Source organism: Neofelis nebulosa, chromosome 15, assembly GCF_028018385.1.
Source record: "Neofelis nebulosa isolate mNeoNeb1 chromosome 15, mNeoNeb1.pri, whole genome shotgun sequence".
NCBI classification, from domain to species: domain Eukaryota; kingdom Metazoa; phylum Chordata; class Mammalia; order Carnivora; family Felidae; genus Neofelis; species Neofelis nebulosa.
The window spans coordinates 37,679,539-37,698,781 of record NC_080796.1 but is presented as its reverse complement, the minus strand read 5'-3'; the positions used below and the strand labels follow the sequence as shown (position 1 = coordinate 37,698,781).

Sequence of the window (19,243 nt, the reverse complement as noted above, 5' to 3'; positions counted from 1 at the left end):
AGGCAGAAAAAGAAAAAAGAAAGAAAGAGAAAGAAAAATAAAGAGGAAAGAAAGAAAGAAAGAAAGAAAGAAAGAAAGAAAGAAAGAAAGAAAGAGAGAGAGAGAAAGAAGGAAGGAAAAAGAAAAAAAGAAAGAAAAGGGGAAGACCAATAGCAAGAAAGAGCTTCACCAAACACTCAGTCCAAAACTCCCATTATACCTCATTGGCCACTCCGATCTGCAAGACAAGGCAGGAGAAATGTACACACACACACACACACACACACACACACACACGCACATGCATATACACACACATACATGCTAACACACAAAAGATGTTAGGGTTTTTGTTTTGCTGTTAGCAGCAAAATTGAATTGGAGGACATATACACTGTTGCATACAGCTCTTCGTACTTAATCATATTTAGTGGAAATGCCTCCAAGTCACTAAGTATAGATGCAGCCTATACTTTTTAAATGGCTCCGTTACTCCCCATGGTATGTGCATGCTATAATGTATTCAATCATTCCCCTAATGGTGGGCATTCACTTCTTTTCAGTGTTTTGCCAACCACAAACAACAGCAAAAAATACCTTTGTACATGTATCTTTTCTACCATGATTTATTTCTGTAGACTAGATTCCCAGCAGGCGGATTGCTGGGTTGAAGTCCATATATATTTAACTGTTATAGTCTTTCCTTGATTGCCAAATAGTTTGCAGCAATTCATCTTTCATCCAGCAACGGATGAATAGCCGTTTCCTCTTCACTTTCACCAGTAGTAGGTGTTATCACTGTTCTTAATTTTTACCAGTCCAGAGGGTATATAAAGTGCTATTATATTACTACTTTAATTTTAATTAGCATCTTTAAATATATTTTTTGGACATTTGGATTTTTCTTCTATGAATTGCATTCATATTATTTACCCATCTCTATCAGGTTTGTCTTTTCAAATCAGTTTCTTTTTCTTTTTTTAAGTTGATTTATTTATTATAAGAGTGTGTGTGTGAGCAGGGGAGGGGCAGAGAGAGAGGGAGAGAGAGAATCCCAAGCAGCCTCTGCACTGTCAACGTGGTGCCCGATGTGGGGCTCAAACTCACCAACTGTGAGATCAGGACCTGAGCCGAAATCAGGAGTCAGACACTTAAGTGAGCCACCCAGGCACCATTCAAATCAGTTTCTGAGAGTTCTTTGTATATTATGGATATTAATCCTTAATTAGTATAGTGCAATTTGTATACTAATAGACTATATAAAAACTCGATTGGATCCTCTTTGTCTGCAGCATAAAATCTAAGTAGCTTAACAAATCCAGATGTGTTGTCTGAGCAGGAGATGTTATTTAGATACCTTTGATAAGAACAGGTAGGCAACACCCTCCTCTCCGTGTATCTATTTACACCCACTGATTTACACAGAAGTTGAACAGTCCAGCCTATGAAAAAGAGTCTGAATCTTGTCCCTAGTTGGATTTCAGTCATCTGATGGGCCCAAAGGAGTCATGATTATAAGTAGCAGGGGGACCCAAGAATTAAGTCATCATATAGAAGAAGGTGTTTGGTCCCTTAGATCAAATCCAGTAGTTAGGCCAGAGTGCCCAAGGGGAATGGCATTCTGGGTTCATGGTGGAAGCTAATGCTGTAACTTGCCTCACTAACCACTTTGGCAGCATGTGTGGCTCCTGTAAGAAAGTGGAGTGGGGAGAACTTCTGTGGAAGTTTGAAAAGCTGTTGGTGTGCAGTCAAGCAGCCTTACTGGGGAAATTTTATTTGAACGTTACCCAACAAGGGCATTCTCCCAGAGGGTTTGCTAGATCCGTGGCAATAATCTCTGGTCTTTAGATGCAGCAGTGATGCTCCGGTGTCAACACTATAAAGCTCAATAGACTGCTAGGTATTTGTGACAACGATAGGATGGAACTTCCAGCCTTGTGTTGGTACCCTTGTTGAAGGATTAAAGCCTGGGACTGCAGGAGTCCAGCCTCGCTAGACGTGGGCAGGTGATAACCTAGACTATTTCACCGAAACATGGAAGTACTCCCTGAAGAGTCTTCTAAGGACTCGGTGGAAAAGACCCTGAAAATACCTGATATTCTGCAAAGATCTCAACTTCCTTTAGTCAAGCTGATGGGATGCTGAGCTTGGGAGAGCTGGATATTGATGCTGGTGGCGTTGCCCCTGCACACACTGACTGGCGAAGCCTGAAACTGGTCGCTTTCATTCTCATTGTACATGTTATGGCCCCTGCCAACTCTCTGGCCTCACCTCCTGCATTTTCTCTGTCCCTCTCGAAGTTTTGGATTTGCTACACCAGTAGGAAACTCCTCCAAGCACCACACTTTGTCTACTATAACTTTGCTGATGCAGCTCTTTGCCCCTGAAACACCCAACCCCTCAGCCACATTATTTACTGGCTAACTCCTGTCAGCTACTACCTCTTTCAGGAAGCTTTCCTTAATTCTTCCCATCCGGGTTTCAGGTCCCTCCTTAATGTTCTCATAGCATCCTACATGCTCCCACACTCACCCCTTCTATTAGACTGGAAGCTACTTTCCTCAGCATTGAGTACAGTGCTTGACATATAATGGATGGTTGGTAATGCTTATCAAAAGAGTGAATTAATGAATGAAAAATTAAATGTCTACATGTGCTCAATGCTGTACTCATTTCTTCGAAGAGAAATAAAGGGCATATCCTCTACCCTCAAGTGACTGATAACTCAGTTGAGAAGATAGAGGTGGTTTTTTTTAATTTTTTAATTTTTTATTTTTTTGCTTTTTTCTCCCCCCCAAAACTAGTAAATAATTATATGCCTTTAAGATTAAATGCTTAAGAGCATTGAGGGCTGGGAAAAGGGAACATAATGAAGTCACATACATCAGGAGAAAGGAATGCCCTATTCTGTTCATGAACATCTTTATATGGTACAAAAATAGCCTCCAAACATGTATCAAATATTGACTATGTGAAGCTTGTTGTGCCAGTCATAGATGCTACAAATTGGGAACATTACTGTCTTTGGAGACTTATTATCTAATTGGAACCACCCCAGATTCTATTTGGAAGTAGGCAGGACATACACAATAATCAAACAGGTAACAAACAAGTACCATACCTCTCATGACAGGACAAGGTAGCTACATAAAGAGAAAGCAGGAGTGCCTGGGTGGCTCAGTCGGTTAAGTGTCCAACTTCAGCTCAGGTCATGATCTTGCAGTTTGGGAGTTCGAGCCCCACACTGAGCTCTGTGCTGACAGCTCAGAGCCTGGAACCTGCTTTGGATTCTCTCTCTCCCGCTCTCTCTGCCCCTCCTCCCACCCTCTCTCTCAAAAATAAACATTTTTTAAAAAGATAAGGCAAATCAGTTTGCATGTATTAAAAGAGCAAAGATTAAAGCAGAGATAATATCCAGCTGTGGTGGGCATGGGGTGAAGTGAGTACTTTTGCACACTACTCGCAGAAGGGCAAATTGGTACATATTTTCTGAAGGGCAATTGGCTCCGTATATCAAGACTTTCAAAAATATTCCTACTGTTTTGACCCACTGGTTCTATTTCTAGTAATTTATATTAAGGAAATAATCAGAGGCATGGACACTTATGGACAAAGATATTAATAGCAGTGTTATTTTTAATAGAAAAAAATAAAAATAGTCTAAATGTCGAACAATAGGGAATCAGCTAAGTAACTTATGATTCATCTGTATGAATGTCTGTATGACAGACATTATACAGCCATTAAAATCCATGTTGTTCTCAGAATTTTAGCATCATGGGAAATTTCTCACAGCATAACATTAAGTGAAAAAGTACACAAAACTATATATACCTGTCATCTCCCACATTTTGTGGTTGCGAAAGGAAATACCCCCAAGATGTTAGCAGTGGTGGAATTATAGCTCTTTTTTTTCTCCTAAAAGTATTTATTATTTTACAGTTAGAAAATGGTTTTAATGTTTTAATGAAAGAAAATTGCTAGGACAAGGTAGTTAATGCTAAAAGCAAGAGGAGTCAGTGGCCATCAAGTCACATTCACACGGAATGGCTAGGAATTGCACCCAGTCTTGGCTTTCGTGCCGTGTAGCTATAGCCTCGTCCTCTACAGCCTTCACATTGTTTGAGAGGGGAGGGCATGATGAACAAAACAAAGACAGGGGACTTGAGAGACTTCCCATGAAATCTTGTCATGGTCAAGTGTTTCATGGAAAGTCTGTGGGTGAGACCATGGCAGTCAGCATCCCATACCCTGTGTCCCTATGTACCCCTTTTCTTTTGTTTTCTTTTTCTTTTCTTTTTATTTTTGTTACCCTTGTTGAAGAAAAGACTGGAACAACATAAGTCTTGAGAGGGTTTGGGAGGCGAGGAGAAAGGATTCTCACACTCACATCAGCAAGTGGGGATCATCACTTCTATCCCTAGAAGTCTGTAATGGCTATTCAGGAACATCTGACCTGCCCCAGGCACAATGGGATCAACAGTGTCCCAGTTCTTTTGACCTCATGGGGAAGGGAAACTAAGGTAAGGATTGACGAGCAGAGAAGAAGGAACAGGCTCAGATGTTAGCCCAGCAAGTCAACCCAGTAATTACAATGCTTCAAGCAGATGACCAATGCAAAAGCTAGCTTCCATTTGTACCCCTTTTGCCCCCAGTTCATTAAGGGCTTTTACGTTCATTATTTTATTGGATCCTAACCAGAACCCCGTGAGAGAGGCACTAGTGTCCTCGTTTTACAGCTGAGATCTTTGAGGCTCAACAAGATGAATGGATCCACCCAAGGTCTCTCTCAGTTAATAAGAGCTGGCACTGGAACCCGGGACTTGTGATTGATCCCTCTTTATTTTTTTTAATGTTTGTTTGTTTATTTTTGAGAGACACAGAGAGAGATGGCATGAGCGGGGAGGGGCAAAGAGAGGGAGACAGAGAGTCCCAAGCAGGCTCTGAGCCGTCAGCACAGAACCCGACGTGGGGCTCCGTCTCACGACAGCGAGACCATGACCTGAGCCGAAATCCAGAGTCGGACACTTAACCAACTGACCCACCCAGGCGCCCCTGGTTCCTCTTTCTCGTTTGACACACTGAGCTGTAAGAGATACATTTTCATACAAGAACACACAAGGAATATTAAAAAGCAAGAAGAAAAATGGAAGTGTGTTTACAAAAAGTTGGTTCATGTGATCTTAACCAATAGTTCCCCTTTTGAGATTCCTTTTCATTTCTCAGCCCTTATCATCAATGCCCAGGAGACAGACCACAGACAGCACCGAGGCACCACCTCTGGGCCTTAATGCCGTGTTTGTGTTGTGTTATTCAGGCACAGTTGCAGAGCCTGGGCTTGGTGGGAGTTTCCAAAGGTGGCCCTATTTGCCAAAGGCGGTGCTGAGGCATGGGCCGTGTGGCCCGTGTGTCCTAGGCCTGCCACGGGCTCTATGTGGAGGAGTCTCTGGACAGGCTGCCATCTTGGACAGTCAATCTGGGTTCAGGCTGGCTCCCCTCCAGATGGCACTTCATTAGAGAAAAGCACAGTTAAAGCCCCACATGGGGCACACCTGTTTATCCAGCTCCATCTCAGATCCTGCCTTCCCAATGTGCCTCTGACAGGCACAGAAGTGAAACACATGGAGCTCCTTTTGGCCTAGTGCTGTTTATTGTCACATTTAATTCTCAGTCCCACCGTATGGAGTGATTGTCTGCATTTGATAATTAAGGATCCTGTGGAACCAGGGAGTTCAAGCAACTTGTTCAAGGAAACACGACTAGTAAGCGGCCCACGTAGTACTTGAGCCCAGCTCTTTCCGGCAACAGAAACCAGGCACTTTTCAATGTGCTACCCAGCCTCTTCAGGCAACAGGAACTCTACAGACACCTCAGCTCACTCCAATCTATTGACCAACTTGAATGTGTTACCACTGCCGAACAGGGGAGTGTACACGAAGACACATCCGTAGATCGTGCATGAGACAGGAGATAGCTCCTTTTCATTCAGCCAAGTAGATTTGAAATCCCCCTTTTCTAGAAAACGTTCCTGGCCCCACCTGAATCCACTTAGCTATAGACCATCATACCTCCCTCCTTCCCTGTTTTAACCGCCGAATGATTGTCCTTTGAGACAGTTACAGAGCAGTGGCAGAAGCATTTCAGACCACCCGCAAGGCAACTGCCTGCATGTTTGCATGGGGGATCCTGTCGCAGGATTTTGGCCCACAGGAGGCAGGGGCCTGGGCTGCCTGAGTCACCGTAGGTAAGGCAGCAAATCCCAAATCAGCCCTGAGTCATCCTCACCCACCCCTCTCTCACTGCCAGCCACCTTTCCAGGGGTAACACCTGAATCATCTTCTCTGCCTTCAGGAAGTGCACATCTTAACCGAAACAATAGCAGAGTCTCTCCTCAGAAGATTTGCATGCTCAGGTAATAAAAAATAGTTCTTTTCATAGAGTTTTCTCCGTTCGGTGGGCTCTATAATTAGCTCTTTGGGCTTTCGACTAGAATCACCTGTCTTTTCCCACATGTATGCCCTCTGTGTCCAGTCTTTGGCCCTCCTGTCGGTGGTCTGGGGCCTGGCTGAGGTCTACAAAGATCACGCTTAAGGCAAAAAGTGGAGGGGCACCTGGGTGGCTCAGTCAGTTAAGTGTTTGACTTCAGCTCAGGTCACGATCTCACCGCTCGTCAGTTTGAGCCCTGCGTCGGGCCCTGTGCTGATAGCTCAGAGCCTGGAGCCTGCTTCAGATTCCATCTCTCTCTCTCTCTCTCTCTCTCTCTCTCTCTCTCTGCCTCTCTGCCCCTCCCCTGCTCATGCGCTCTCTCTTTCTCTCTCAAAAATAAATAAAAACATGAAAAAAAAAATTTTAAAAGGCAGAAAGTGGAGACTTGACTCCATTGCTACATTTCCTGCTGCTTAGCATTTCTGCATTTTCGATGTATGTTTACCCGGTCTCCTCCAATAAACCAGAATAGCAGAATGTTAGGGATGGGAGGAACTTTAGGTCACAAAGCACCTCCACACCCTATTCCTAGATACCTCCTGAGTTTTGGGCACTTGACCCAGAACTCCCTCCCATCACCACAACAGTTCCTAGGGGAAACCTCTTTTTTTTGCCTCGTATCTTTCCCTCCAAATCTTTGCTCTTGCGTCAAATTCACTGCTCCGTGTTGCCGACCAGAGAAGCAGAATCTTCTGGCTCTTCTCACCCTAGAGGGACCTCCCAGGTTAGCCAACAGAACTGCAGGCACAGGCATGGCTGTTGGGCTCGCTTTGGCTGTGCCAGGGCATGGCGGGCATGACTCCTCTGAGGGTACAAGCCTCCTCTGGTCCCCTCTCCTCCGCCACCATAACAGCTCTAGCCCCTTCCTCCCCAGAATAAGCTGCCCTTGTTCCTAGGGGCAGGGGAGTGGGCCTCCACTCTAGAGTCTCTTCTGTATCATCTTCTGGACAAGTCTTGGCCCCCACACGTCCCAGCCCGGGAATCTCAGCAGTGCATCTGTGCCCACTGATGGCTTCGGTTGGCTATGGTGCTGACGCCCTGAAGAGGATTAACGAGCTTCCCGGGCCTGTCGGTTGACTCTGCCTTGGGAAGCCGTCCAATCCAGAGCTGGGTCTTTCCCCACAGCGCGGCATGCTTTGCTATGACTCAGAGCCTGCAAATGCTGAAAATACTACCACCATGTTCCTCGGGATGACAAATCCTCCCAAATGCTATCACTACGGACTTCCTTCCATGGCAGGCTTCGTGCCCAGTCTGCAAGTCAGCGTAAGCCCTAAGGCTCTGGGCTTCAGGTGAGTCTGTTTTTTATGTTAGTTTTCAACAGTGGTTTGGATAATCCAAAGAGACAGATTATCTAGAAATAATTTAAATAATTAAATCTCTCTCTGGAGTGTGTTGGGTGATTTATTTGTTTTAAGGAGAGCATTTACCTTCCTAATGATACTTAATTTAGAGTAATGAGAGAAAGAAATGGCATTCCATCATCCCAGGTTAGATAGACAGGCCTGGAGGTGCAGGAGAAAGGGGATCCCGGGGGGCAGAAACAATGTGCTCGGCATTCACTGCAGCCAGAGGAACCCCCTACTCACTTCCTACCCAGGCTGTTACATGGGCTCACTGTCATTGCTCCCAGGGATAGGTTGGCACATCTTGCCATCTTCCCATTGGTGTGGAGAGGCCTGCCATTTTGGGAGCCACAGAGGAGTGAATCGGGGAGGGAAAGAAGTAACTTCTTACGTCCAGGATGTGGGAGCTGTATCCCAAAGCAAAAAAGGGTAGGATAGAATGCTCCTCTTGTAGTAAGTATGAGAAGATACCCTTGAGGGAGAGAGCAGGCTCTGGAGCTCATGGATGACCAACTCCCTCTTGCCTTTTCTAGGATCTCAGAACTCTTAGCCTTGAACATCAGGACATAAAAAGATTCCAGTGAGCAGGAAGGGGACGAGGCAGGCAGATAGCGTGAGAACTGTACAAGATTCAGACTGAGAAGAAAAGGGTTGCCTCTTGATGGCTCTGGGATCTTAGGCAAGTTATTAACTTCTCTGGCTCTCTATGTACTCTTCTGAAAAAATGAAAACAGTAACAATAATAAGAGTATCTAGCTTACAGATGAGTGGCAGCTAAATAATAATGTTTATGAAAGTATTTTGGAAGCTGTAAGGTCCTGTGAAAATTTCAGTTATTACCATACCTCCGAGTGGCTCACTGAGACCCAGCCACAGACCTGGATAGGCAACTCAAGGCACATGTCACATTCATGTTTGAAGGACTGTGTGTTCAGTACATAAGGGGTATTTTCAGGTGTGTACAACAGGCCTCCCGTACTCATGGGGGATACGTTCACAGACCCGCAGGGGATGCCTGCAACCATGGATAGTACCAAGCCCTATATACACTGTGTTTTTTTCCTGTGCGTACATGTCTACGATAAAGTTTATAAACTAGTCACAGTAAGAGATTAACAACAAAAGCTAGTAATGGGGCAGAACAATTATAACGATATGTTGTAATGAAAGTTACATGGATGTGATCTCTCTCAAAATCTCTCACTGTACTGTGCTCGCCCTTCTTGTGAGGATGTGAGATGAGAAACATGCCTTTATGATGAGATGAAGTGAGGCGAATGACACAGACATTGCAACATAGCGTTAGGCTACTATTGACTCCCTGATGACAGGTCAGAGGGAGGATCCTCTGCTTCCAGACCCCAGTTGGCAAGAGGTGACTGCGACTGCAGAAGGCAAAACCACGGTTAAGGGGGGGCTACTCAGTCACTGCCGTTCTCATTCTGACGTAGGTAGAGATGGCCTTCCTGCACATAGTCCTTTCTCAGATTCCTGACATTTGGATGAATTTGCTAATGATTCTAGATCTCGGCATCTTCATAAATGCTTGGCAGTAGAATTACCATCTACTTCGGAAGCCAGGTTGGAATCTGCCCAGACTCTCAGTAAGAGGGTACTTCCAAACACTCTGTGTGGGGTCCCTTGTCCAAGATCCTTTCTTCAGTGGATGGCGAGGTGGTGGAGTGGGCAAGAGTGGCAGGGGGTGACGAGGGGCTTGGGGGAGGGGGGTGATAGCCACTGCTGATCTCAGGCTTTCCCATGGACTATTGTCTTTTCCCACAGAGGAGAGGGAAAAGAAAATCATGACCGAAGCATTGGGATACCCTGAGTTTTCCTTCCCTGATCTGAACCCTCATTCCCATCTCTCATTGTGTCCCTTTCTTTGTTCTGACCATGGATCCCACCCCTGGCTTTAGTGTTTCTGCTCTCTTGTCCTCTTATCTTAAAGCCACAGGGCCTCTGGAATCAAATGGCAGACTCCTTCAGAGGAAAATAAGCTATGTGCTCTGGGACCTGCAGGCTCTCATTATTGCTGAGAACAGGGACAACAGGTTCACCTGGATGTTGTCAAACGGGTTGTTCTCATTTAGGTTAAGCCTGGCTGTTCCTATGTCTTCACAGACCTGTGTTCCCTACCTGTCCAAATTTGATGGAGTCTTAATCCTTTTTTCTACACGTACTTGTCATCACCTATTAGTCCTTCAATCACGTATCCACCACCTCCCAGTGCTTCCTACCCTTCATGGTAACTTGGCAAATGTCAAACTGTCTTCAATGAGCATAGTGAGTCTACAGACAGAATTCTTCATTAGGATTTAGTAAATCAAATTTTCAGAAGGTTCCTATCCTGTTGTAGGCTGAGTTCCCTAGGAGGAAAGCCTAATGTGGAGATTCTTGTGCAGGTGATTTTCAGGGAGAGTGTTCTAGAAGAATCATGAAAGGAGGACGGGGAGCAGGATAAGGAGGGGAAGAAGCTAGGCAGGAATGTGGTTTCAGGAGAAATGTGGCCTCCACCTGGTCCTTCTGGGAGCTCTGGAATATAAATGGCACCGCAGTTTGTCCTGCATTGAGTCAAGGAAGTAGGTGCTTTTGTCTCCCCACACCCGTCAGTCATTGACTGTAGGCTGTGGAGGGAGGAGTGTCATTCACGGGCATGGGGGGAGGTGGCTCCATTGGGCAAAGGTGTGTTGTCAGCAGCGCCTGCAGGGGCTAGAGGAAGGACACCGCTGACGGTAAAAGGGATCCTGGCGGTAGCAACAGCCTCTGCTACATACCCTCTGTCTCTTTAACGGCAGTCCTGGAATTCTGCCATATTGAAAGAATTCTAAGTACAGAAAGGAAAAAGAAAAATCAAAGATGTTTACTGCAGTATCATTTATGATAAAACATTTCAAAATGCAAGAACCTAAGTTTCAACAGGACAGGAATAAGTAAGTTAATTATATAATGGTACAATTAAGTAAATAAATTACACACTTGCATGGTATTCTTTGCCCCACAAAGCCTTGGCCCCCTTGTCTCTTCCCTGATTTTATCTGGCATGACTCTTCCCTCTTGCTCGCTATACTCTACCCAAACTGGTCTCCTCTCTGTTCCTCCAGTACCCCAGGCTCCCTACTTTCCTGGGGCTCCTGCAGTAATGTTCCCTCTGCCCAGAATGCTTTGCACATGGCTGCTCTTAACTCAGGGAGTAGACTCCATATCTCAGAGAGGACTTCTCTAAATACCCATCTTCAATAGCTGTCCTTGTCACTCTCTAACATATTGCCCTGTTTTATAGCTCTTATCACTCTGTGGTTTGCTCATTTATTTCTTATCTTTTACCTGTCTTCCCTCCACTAGAGCAAAACCTCTGTGAAAATGGCAATCTTACCTGTTTGGTTCACTGCTTTATTCAGAGCCTGGAGCATAAGAGTTACTCAACTGATAGCTTTTTGATAAGTAAATGATTGTAAACACAGTTTAAAACAATGTCTACAAAAATTATACAGTGAAATTGAAAAATGACCAAAATACACACACACAGAATCCAAAGCAGGCTCCAGGCCCTGAGCTGTCAGCACAGAGCCCGATGTGGGGCTCGAACTCATAAGCTGTAAGATCATGACCTAAGCTGAAGTCAGATGCTTAAACAACTGAGCCACTCAGGCATTCCATCTCTCTTTTCTTTTCTTTTTTTTTTTTTTTTGAGAGACAGAGAGTGAGTGGGGGAGGGGCAGAGAGAGAGAGAGAGAGAGAGAGAGAGAGAGAGGGAGAATCCCAAGCAGGCTCCACACTGTCAGCATGGAGCCCAATGTGGGGCTTAAACTCACAAACCATGAGATCATGACCTAAGCCAAAACCAAGAGTCTGATGCTTAACTGACTGAGCCACCCAGGCACCCTAGGAATTTATTTTCTTAACTTAAACTAAAGCTAAAAACCTGGACAAACTATGACACAATGGTTTCAGGTTTGGGGCCATAGTGACCACAGGGCTGTGTCACTTAGAGAAGGGAAAAAAAACAAACCCAAGGTCAATTCCACAGTTGCTTCAGCTTACCAGCTGGAGGAAGTCTCCAGGCTGCAGCCTGGAGCCTGGAGGCAGAACCCAAGCAGCCTGGTGGTTTCACTGGCTTGACAGATTGGAATTCAGGGAAGCCAAGATGGCTAGAGTTGGAGAGGCAGCATATTTGAGAGGATGGACCCACCCAGAGGAAGAGCTCTGAAGGTCTGTAGATCAAGTCTTTGGCTGAGTACTGATTCAGGCACGTGTGAGACAATAATACATGAAGCTGGTGGGAGGGGTCAGTTAGAGAGGGAGCACAACAATGGAAAGCAAGAGCCCCCATATTCCTGGAGCTCACAGAATTCTGTTCCCCTTAGCCAGAGTGGAAAGACCTCATAATACACACGGTGTCTGGGAGAGTCCTCAGAAAGGCATTGTCCTAGCAGTGGAGCTAATTTGTTCTGAACTTACTGTTGTTCAGGATCCACCCTAACAAAGCTTAAAACAAGCCTTGCAGGAACCAAACTGACTTTAGGCAACTTATCTGCATGCCAGAACACGTAGCGCCTCACTTCAGGGATTACAACAAAATGCAGTAACCAACAATGTAAAATTCACCATGTCCCACAACCAAGCAAAATTTGCCAAGCATGCATCAACGTAGGATAATATTATCCATAACCATAACTGGGAGAAAGATCAATTAGTAGAAACAGACCCAGAAAGGACAGAGAATATGGATTCAGCAGACAAGAGCGTTAACACAGCTATTGTAAACATGCTTCATGTGCTGAGGAAGACAGAGGGAAACATAAACACAATGAAGGGAAAAATGGAAGATGCAAAAAAAGATCTAAAAATTTCTAGAGATGAAAACTACAATATCTAAATGAGAAGTATGCTGAATGGGATTAAAAACAGTTCAGATAATATAAAATAAAAGATCAGTGCATTAAAGACATAGCAGTAGAAACTGTCCAAAGGAAAAAAAGACTAAGAAAAAAAGCCCTTCAGTTACCTGTGAGTCAGTATCAAGTAGTATAGCATACTTGAAATTTGAGTTCCAGGAGAGGAGGGAGAACAGAAAAAAAAATTTGAAGAAAATAATGGCTGAAATGTTCCCAAAGTTGATGAAAACTATAAACTTACAGATACAATAAGCTCAAGAAATTCCAAGCAGAATAAACATAAAGAAAACTGCATCAAGGCACACCATAATCAAATTGCTAAAAGCTAGTAATAAAAATTAAAATCGTGGGGCACCTGGGTGGCTCAGTCGGTTAAGCGGCTGACTTTGGCTCAGGTCATGATCTCACAGTCTGTGGGTTCGAGCCCCGCGTCGGGCTCTGTGCTGACAGCTCAGAGCCTGGAGCCTGCTTCTGATTCTGTGTCTCCCCCTCTCTCTGACCCTCCCCCGTTCATGCTCTGTCTCTCTCTGTCTCAAAAATAAATAAATGTTAAAAAAAAAAAAATCGTAAAAGTAAGGGGAAAAGAAGGAATATACAGAGGAGTAAAAGACAAGAATGATAGCATTCTTTTGTCAGAAACTTTGCAAGTTAGCAACAGTGGGGCATCTTTACAATGCTGAAAGTAAAAACTATCAACCTAGAAGTCTATACCTTATGAAAATATCTTTTCAGGAAAAAAAAGCAAAAACAAATACTCTCTCGGACAAAGAAAAGGCAATAATTGGTTGCCCGGAAGACTTGCACTGGAAGTAATGTTAAAAGGGGTTCTTCAGGTGGAAGGTGATGGAAATTTGGATCTACACCAAGGAATAAAGAGCACCAGAAATGTCAAATTGTAGGGCAAATGTAAAAGAACATTATCTTGCTTTTAAATTTCTTTAAAAGATAATTGATTAATATAAAAATCATTACAGTGTATCTTGGGGTTCACAGCCTATGCTGGAGTAAAACATATGACAATAGCACAAAAGATAGGAGGGAAGAAATGAAATTAAACTGTTGTAAATTGCTCTTGCTATACATGAAGTGACATAAAACTAAAACATTGTTCGAAGGCAGACTGGGATAAGGTGTGTGCTATAAACCATAGAGAGCAAGCACCAAAGAAAATTTTTTAAGAGATACAGTTAATAAGCCAATAGTGGAAATAAAATGGAATCATAAAAAAAAAAAATCAATCCAAAAAAAGACAAAGAGGAAAAAAGAAACAAAAAACAAATGAGACATGTAGAAAACAATAGCTCAGGGGCCCCTGGGTGGCTCAGTCGGTTAAGTGTTGGACTCCGGCTTGGGTCATGATCTTGTGGTTTGTGAGTTCAAGCCCCACGTCGGGCTCTGTGCTGACAACTCAGAGCCTGAAGCCTGCTTCAGATTCTGTGTGTCCCTCTCTCTCATCCCCTCCCCACTAGCACTCTGTCTCTGTCCCTCTCTCTCAAAAATAAATAAACATTAAAAAAAAAAAGGAAACAATAGCTTGAACATTTCAACCAATGCACATGAATAACACGTCTCCCAACCTCCTGATTTGAGGGAAGGAAAGCCACTTGGTTCAGCTAGGGTCACACCTCAGCCTCCCAAGTGGAAAGGGAGTTATGGTGTAAATCATGGTATGAATCATGTCTATACCAGACACCTCCCCAAGACAACCTTCCTGAACACCATCCTAAAGGACACCACTAAGGAAAACACCCTTGGACCTTCATTTGTCATTCAGAAAAGTCTGTCAATCAGCCAGCCCATCAGACAAATAGTAACAATGAACACCGCTTGTATAAAGAGAATAGCAGGTGTGTCAGGATAGACCGAGAGGGTCCCAAGACCACACCTGTGCAGGAGTATCTCTCAACCAAGGTTTCTTCATGTGTCCATCTTCTACCTTCACAGGCACTGGAGAGGTAGGGTCTTCTGAGACCGCCATGAAAATGAATAGTGAATGGAGGGGGGGATTCCATGTCATTTGCATGTTATCATCAATTAATTAGATTAACTAGAGTATACCTTGAAACTACCAACTCTAGGAGAAAGAACTCTTTTACCAGTAAGTTTTATGTGTCGCCAGGAAGCCAGCAATTGTGGGCAAGAAGGTTGCAGCAGGAAGAGGAAATTATACCCTGAAGGCCAACACTCCTGTTTCAATTTGCCCTTGGGCTAGTCCTGTTGAGTCTTTATGGTAGAGTGTGGTGGTTCTTAGTCCTTTTCAGCCAGAGACACGTCTTTGACCACTAGAATTTGGAACGGAATATTTGGGGAAAAATTATCATAAGGCTCAATATGACACCACAGCCAGCAGTGATTTTTGCCTTCAGTCATTGCTAGAGTATAACAAGCCCTCACAGCGTCTCCACCAACCACAGACAGAACATTCACTTTTGGCCCTTTGGTCCCTTTACATCACCATGTCGCTGTTTGAAAAGATCCTGTTTATTGCCATTCTCTTGCATAATCCTGAGACGAAGGTCTCATATGTTCCAGTCAGAGAGTAGAGTTTTTGGTTTTTGGTTTTTCATGAATTTTCTTGGGGAAGGGTGGGAGGGTCGTTTCTGGCTCCATTGTCCAACATCCCTCTTTCTAAAAGAAAGTTCACATCCCTCTGTGTACCCTGTACGTGATCTGCTTGACTCAGCATTCATTCTGACGTACAGCGAACCCTCAGCTGTAGCAAAAAATTAACTTTGTGCGTTAACCAACATTCGGCAGCGCCGTATGAGAAGATCTGCAGGAGCAGAGAGAGTAAATAGGAAACAGGGTTCCAGCCCCAGGAAGTTCAACTTGATTCAGTCGAGGTCGCACACCTGCCACATCCAAGGTCCCGAGCCTGAGTGGGTCACACAGAGTGGGCTTCTGTCACCAGCAGGAGCCCTTGCCTTGAGCCATATCACTGGGTTGGGGCAGGGCCAGTTACGAGTAAGGAAACCATCCACGTACGTCAGAGATATGTTTTCTCCTCTTTTTCCTTTGGGAAGATGTTCTTGGGAATTCTTTGCCAGGAAGTCTGTCACTTCCTGCCCCAATGATGAGATTTCCGAAAGGCATAAATAGCTTCTCTTGCCACATGGAAATGGCTGAAGATGCCTCCATGCTACAGAAGGCAGACCTCAGGGAGGGTGCTTTCCAGCAGCAGGGAAGGGGCATCAGGAGCTGCGGGATGAGCTCCAGGGGCTTGGCCGGGGGGTTGGGGGAGAGCCTTGAGGGCTAAAGGGAAAGGGCAGAAGGACCCAGAAAAGGGGCCAGTCTGCTGGAGAAACTGCCAGAAGAAATGTGCTGAGAGTGTGGGGAAGCACATGAGAAGAAAGAGTAAAAGACGAGGAAGAGTAAGAAAATGCATTTGTAAGAAAGGGTCTCAGAGGACACAGCAAAGCTCTAACAGACATGTCAGTCATGGGTCAGTAACGGGTCAGTGAGTGACACAGGGTGAGCCACACAAGGGAGCCACACAAGGGAGTGTGCAAGAAAGGGAAGAAAACAATAACTAGTAGGGCTGCAAGCTGTGACACTCACCTGTCATGACACCGGTCATGGTAGAGTGAAGGGCTCCCCAGGTGTGGGCTTGATGCCACATTCAACTTTGTGTTGTGTACACATTGCTTTTTGCATAGTCTAGTGTGTCTTAAGTTCTGTTGGTAGTTTATCCATGGCGGTGAGTAAGTTATTATACAATACATCCTGTTGTGCTAAAGGTACTGGTCTGCCCCGGCAAGAGGGACCCCTGCCTTGGGTCTATGCTTTAGACTTTTCCTATTCAAAATACGGTCCTGTACCACCAGGACTGGCATCACCCCCGAGTTTTTATTTTTTTATTTTTTTTTTTTAAATTTTTTTTTCAACATTTTTTTATTTATTTTTGGGACAGAGAGAGACAGAGCATGAACGGGGGAGGGGCAGAGAGAGAGGGAGACACAGAATCGGAAACAGGCTCCAGGCTCCGAGCCATCAGCCCAGAGCCTGACGCGGGGCTCGAACTCACGGACCGCGAGATCGTGACCTGGCTGAAGTCGGACGCTTAACCGACTGCGCCACCCAGGCGCCCCTCCCCCGAGTTTTTAGAAATGCAGACTCTCAGGCCTTACCCAGACCTACTAAATAAGATCCCAGGAGATTCACATGCGCATTAGTGTCTGAGAAACGTGCTTCCTCCAGCCGCATGTCTCCTCGCTGGAAGAGGAGTCCTCAGGGCCAAGGAGATATGGCCACTCAGAGCCCACCTCCTCTTTTAGACCATGCTTCAGGTAGCTGGGATGCCGGAATCCTTTGCACAAATAGCCCTGCCTCATCCTGCCTTCAGGGTGTATGTGACTTTCCCCAGGCCCATCCTCCTAGGGTCAACCTCCCTGCTAGTGTGAGATCAAGTTGTCTTGGGGCAGCTGTTTGCAGGGGATGTGGACAGAGGTCGGGCTGCAGGATGGAGTTTGCACATGAGGTACCTGAGAGAGAGCCAGGGACAGGAAGAGGAGCAGGGAGCGGGCGGGAGGCAGGAATCATCATTACCTGTGCTGCCCCACTCCAGTGCAGAACCCCAAGGAGTTCAAGCATTCTGAATTTGAAATGGTCCTTCCAGGTCAACCTGAAGGTATATTTGTCAAGGTAGGAGAATAAAACGTACTCAATGGTTTATTCTCTTGATTTATAACTTTTATATATTTAGATCTGTGTATATGGGACGCCATGTGTGCTTTTGTCTGGGCCCCACAAATGTTTTTGTTGTACCTAAAATACACAAATCTGGGAAGAGCCAGATGACCATCATCACATCAGTTTGTCCCCAAGCAGGATAGGACTGTCCCCGAATGAGGACAAAACACGGATTCTTGAAGGTGGAGCAAAAACAGACCAAGAATCGGCCTCCAACAGAAATATAAGTAGTATATCTTCTGAGCCCAGAGGAGAAAGAGATTACTTCAGCCAGGGAAGTTTCCAGTGTGAAAGCTGGAACTTCTGGGATGAAGGGTGTTTTTAGAAGTGGCAATTTTGGCAGCAACAAGGTGGAAAGGGGCAGTGGGCAGCTCAGTCTTGCTGGAGGACTGAATGTATCCAAAAAGTCCCAAGGGCCAAGTGTGCAGAAGCGGGAAGGACCAGGCTACGGAGGGTCTTTGTTTAGAAGATCAACATCTCCCAAAGTGCTCTGAAGCCGCCCTTATGCCTTGAGAGGTCACTAGGATGTTACCAATATTTTTCTTATAAAATTCATTTAAATACATGTATTAAAAAGATATATACATGTGATATATACTGTGAATCTACATGTGAAATAAACTAATTTAGACACAAGACCTTATGCTCTCCACAAAAATATCATAGAACTAAAAGTAAAGCACAAAATTGTAAAACTCCTAGAAGACAACATAAGAGAAAACCTGGATGACCTTGGGTGTGGCAATGGCTTTTGAAATACAACACCAAAGGCACAATATATGAAAGAAATGACTGATGAGCTGGACTTCATCAAAATTAAAAATTTCTGTTTTGCAAAAGACAGTGTCAGGAGAATAAGCCAAGACACAGACTGGGAGGAAATATTTGCAAAAAGACACGTCTGATAAAGGGCTGTTATCCACAATATACAAAGAACTCTTAAAACTCAACATTAAGAAAAGAAACAACCCCGTTTTAAAAGTGGCCAAAAATGTAAACAAACACTTCACCGAAGAAGATATACAGATGGCAAGTAAGCATATGTAAAGATGTTAGGCATTATGTGTCGTTAGAGAATTACAAATTAAACTGCAATGAGATACCACTATGTCCCTGTTAGAATGGCCAAAATGCAGAACACTGATAACACCAAATGCTGGGAAGGATGTGGAGAAACAAGAATTCTCATTCATTGCCAGTGGGAATGCAAAAATGGTACAGTCACTTTGGAGATAGTTTGGCGGTTTCTGAAAAAACTGAACATACTCTTACCATGTGATCCAGCCATTGCCCTCCTTGGCATTTATCCAAATGAATTGAAAGCTTATGTCCACACAAAAACCTGCACACAGATGCTCATAGCAACTTTATTCATAATTTCCAAAACTTGGAAGCAGCCAAGATGTCCTTTGACAGGTGAAGAGATAGATAAACTGTGGTCCATCAGACAATGGAGTATCGTTCAGCACTGAAACGAAATGAGCTATCAAACCATGAAAAGATATGAAAAAAATCTTCAATGCGTATTACTAAGTGAAAGGAACCGATCTGAAAAGGCTACGTATATACTGTATGATTCCAATTATATGGCATTCTGGAAAAGGCAAGACTATGGAGACAGTAGAAAGATTAGTGGTTGCCAGGGGAACCACTGTTAGGGGGAAAAGGGATACAGAGGCAGAGCAAGAGGATTTTCAGGGCAGTGAAAATATTCTGTACAGTTCTACAGTGGTGGGTACATCATTATACATTCGTCAAAACCCATAGAATGTCCAACACCAAGAGTGAACCCCAATATAAACTTGGGAATTTGGGTGATGATGATGTGACTATATAAATTTACTTATT

At 44.4% G+C, this 19,243-nt stretch overlaps 1 long non-coding RNA gene across 1 annotated transcript in view; it reads left to right on the top strand.

Moving 5' to 3' along the window:
• The first annotated feature begins 4,265 nt into the window (after window positions 1-4,265).
• Window positions 4,266-19,243, top strand: part of LOC131495346 (uncharacterized) — a 59,919-nt gene continuing 44,941 nt past the window's right edge. Inside the window, exons 1-2 of the long non-coding RNA XR_009253907.1 lie at window positions 4,266-6,391; window positions 7,591-7,757. This is a non-coding gene — a long non-coding RNA (uncharacterized LOC131495346). The remainder of the gene's footprint in view (window positions 6,392-7,590; window positions 7,758-19,243) is intronic.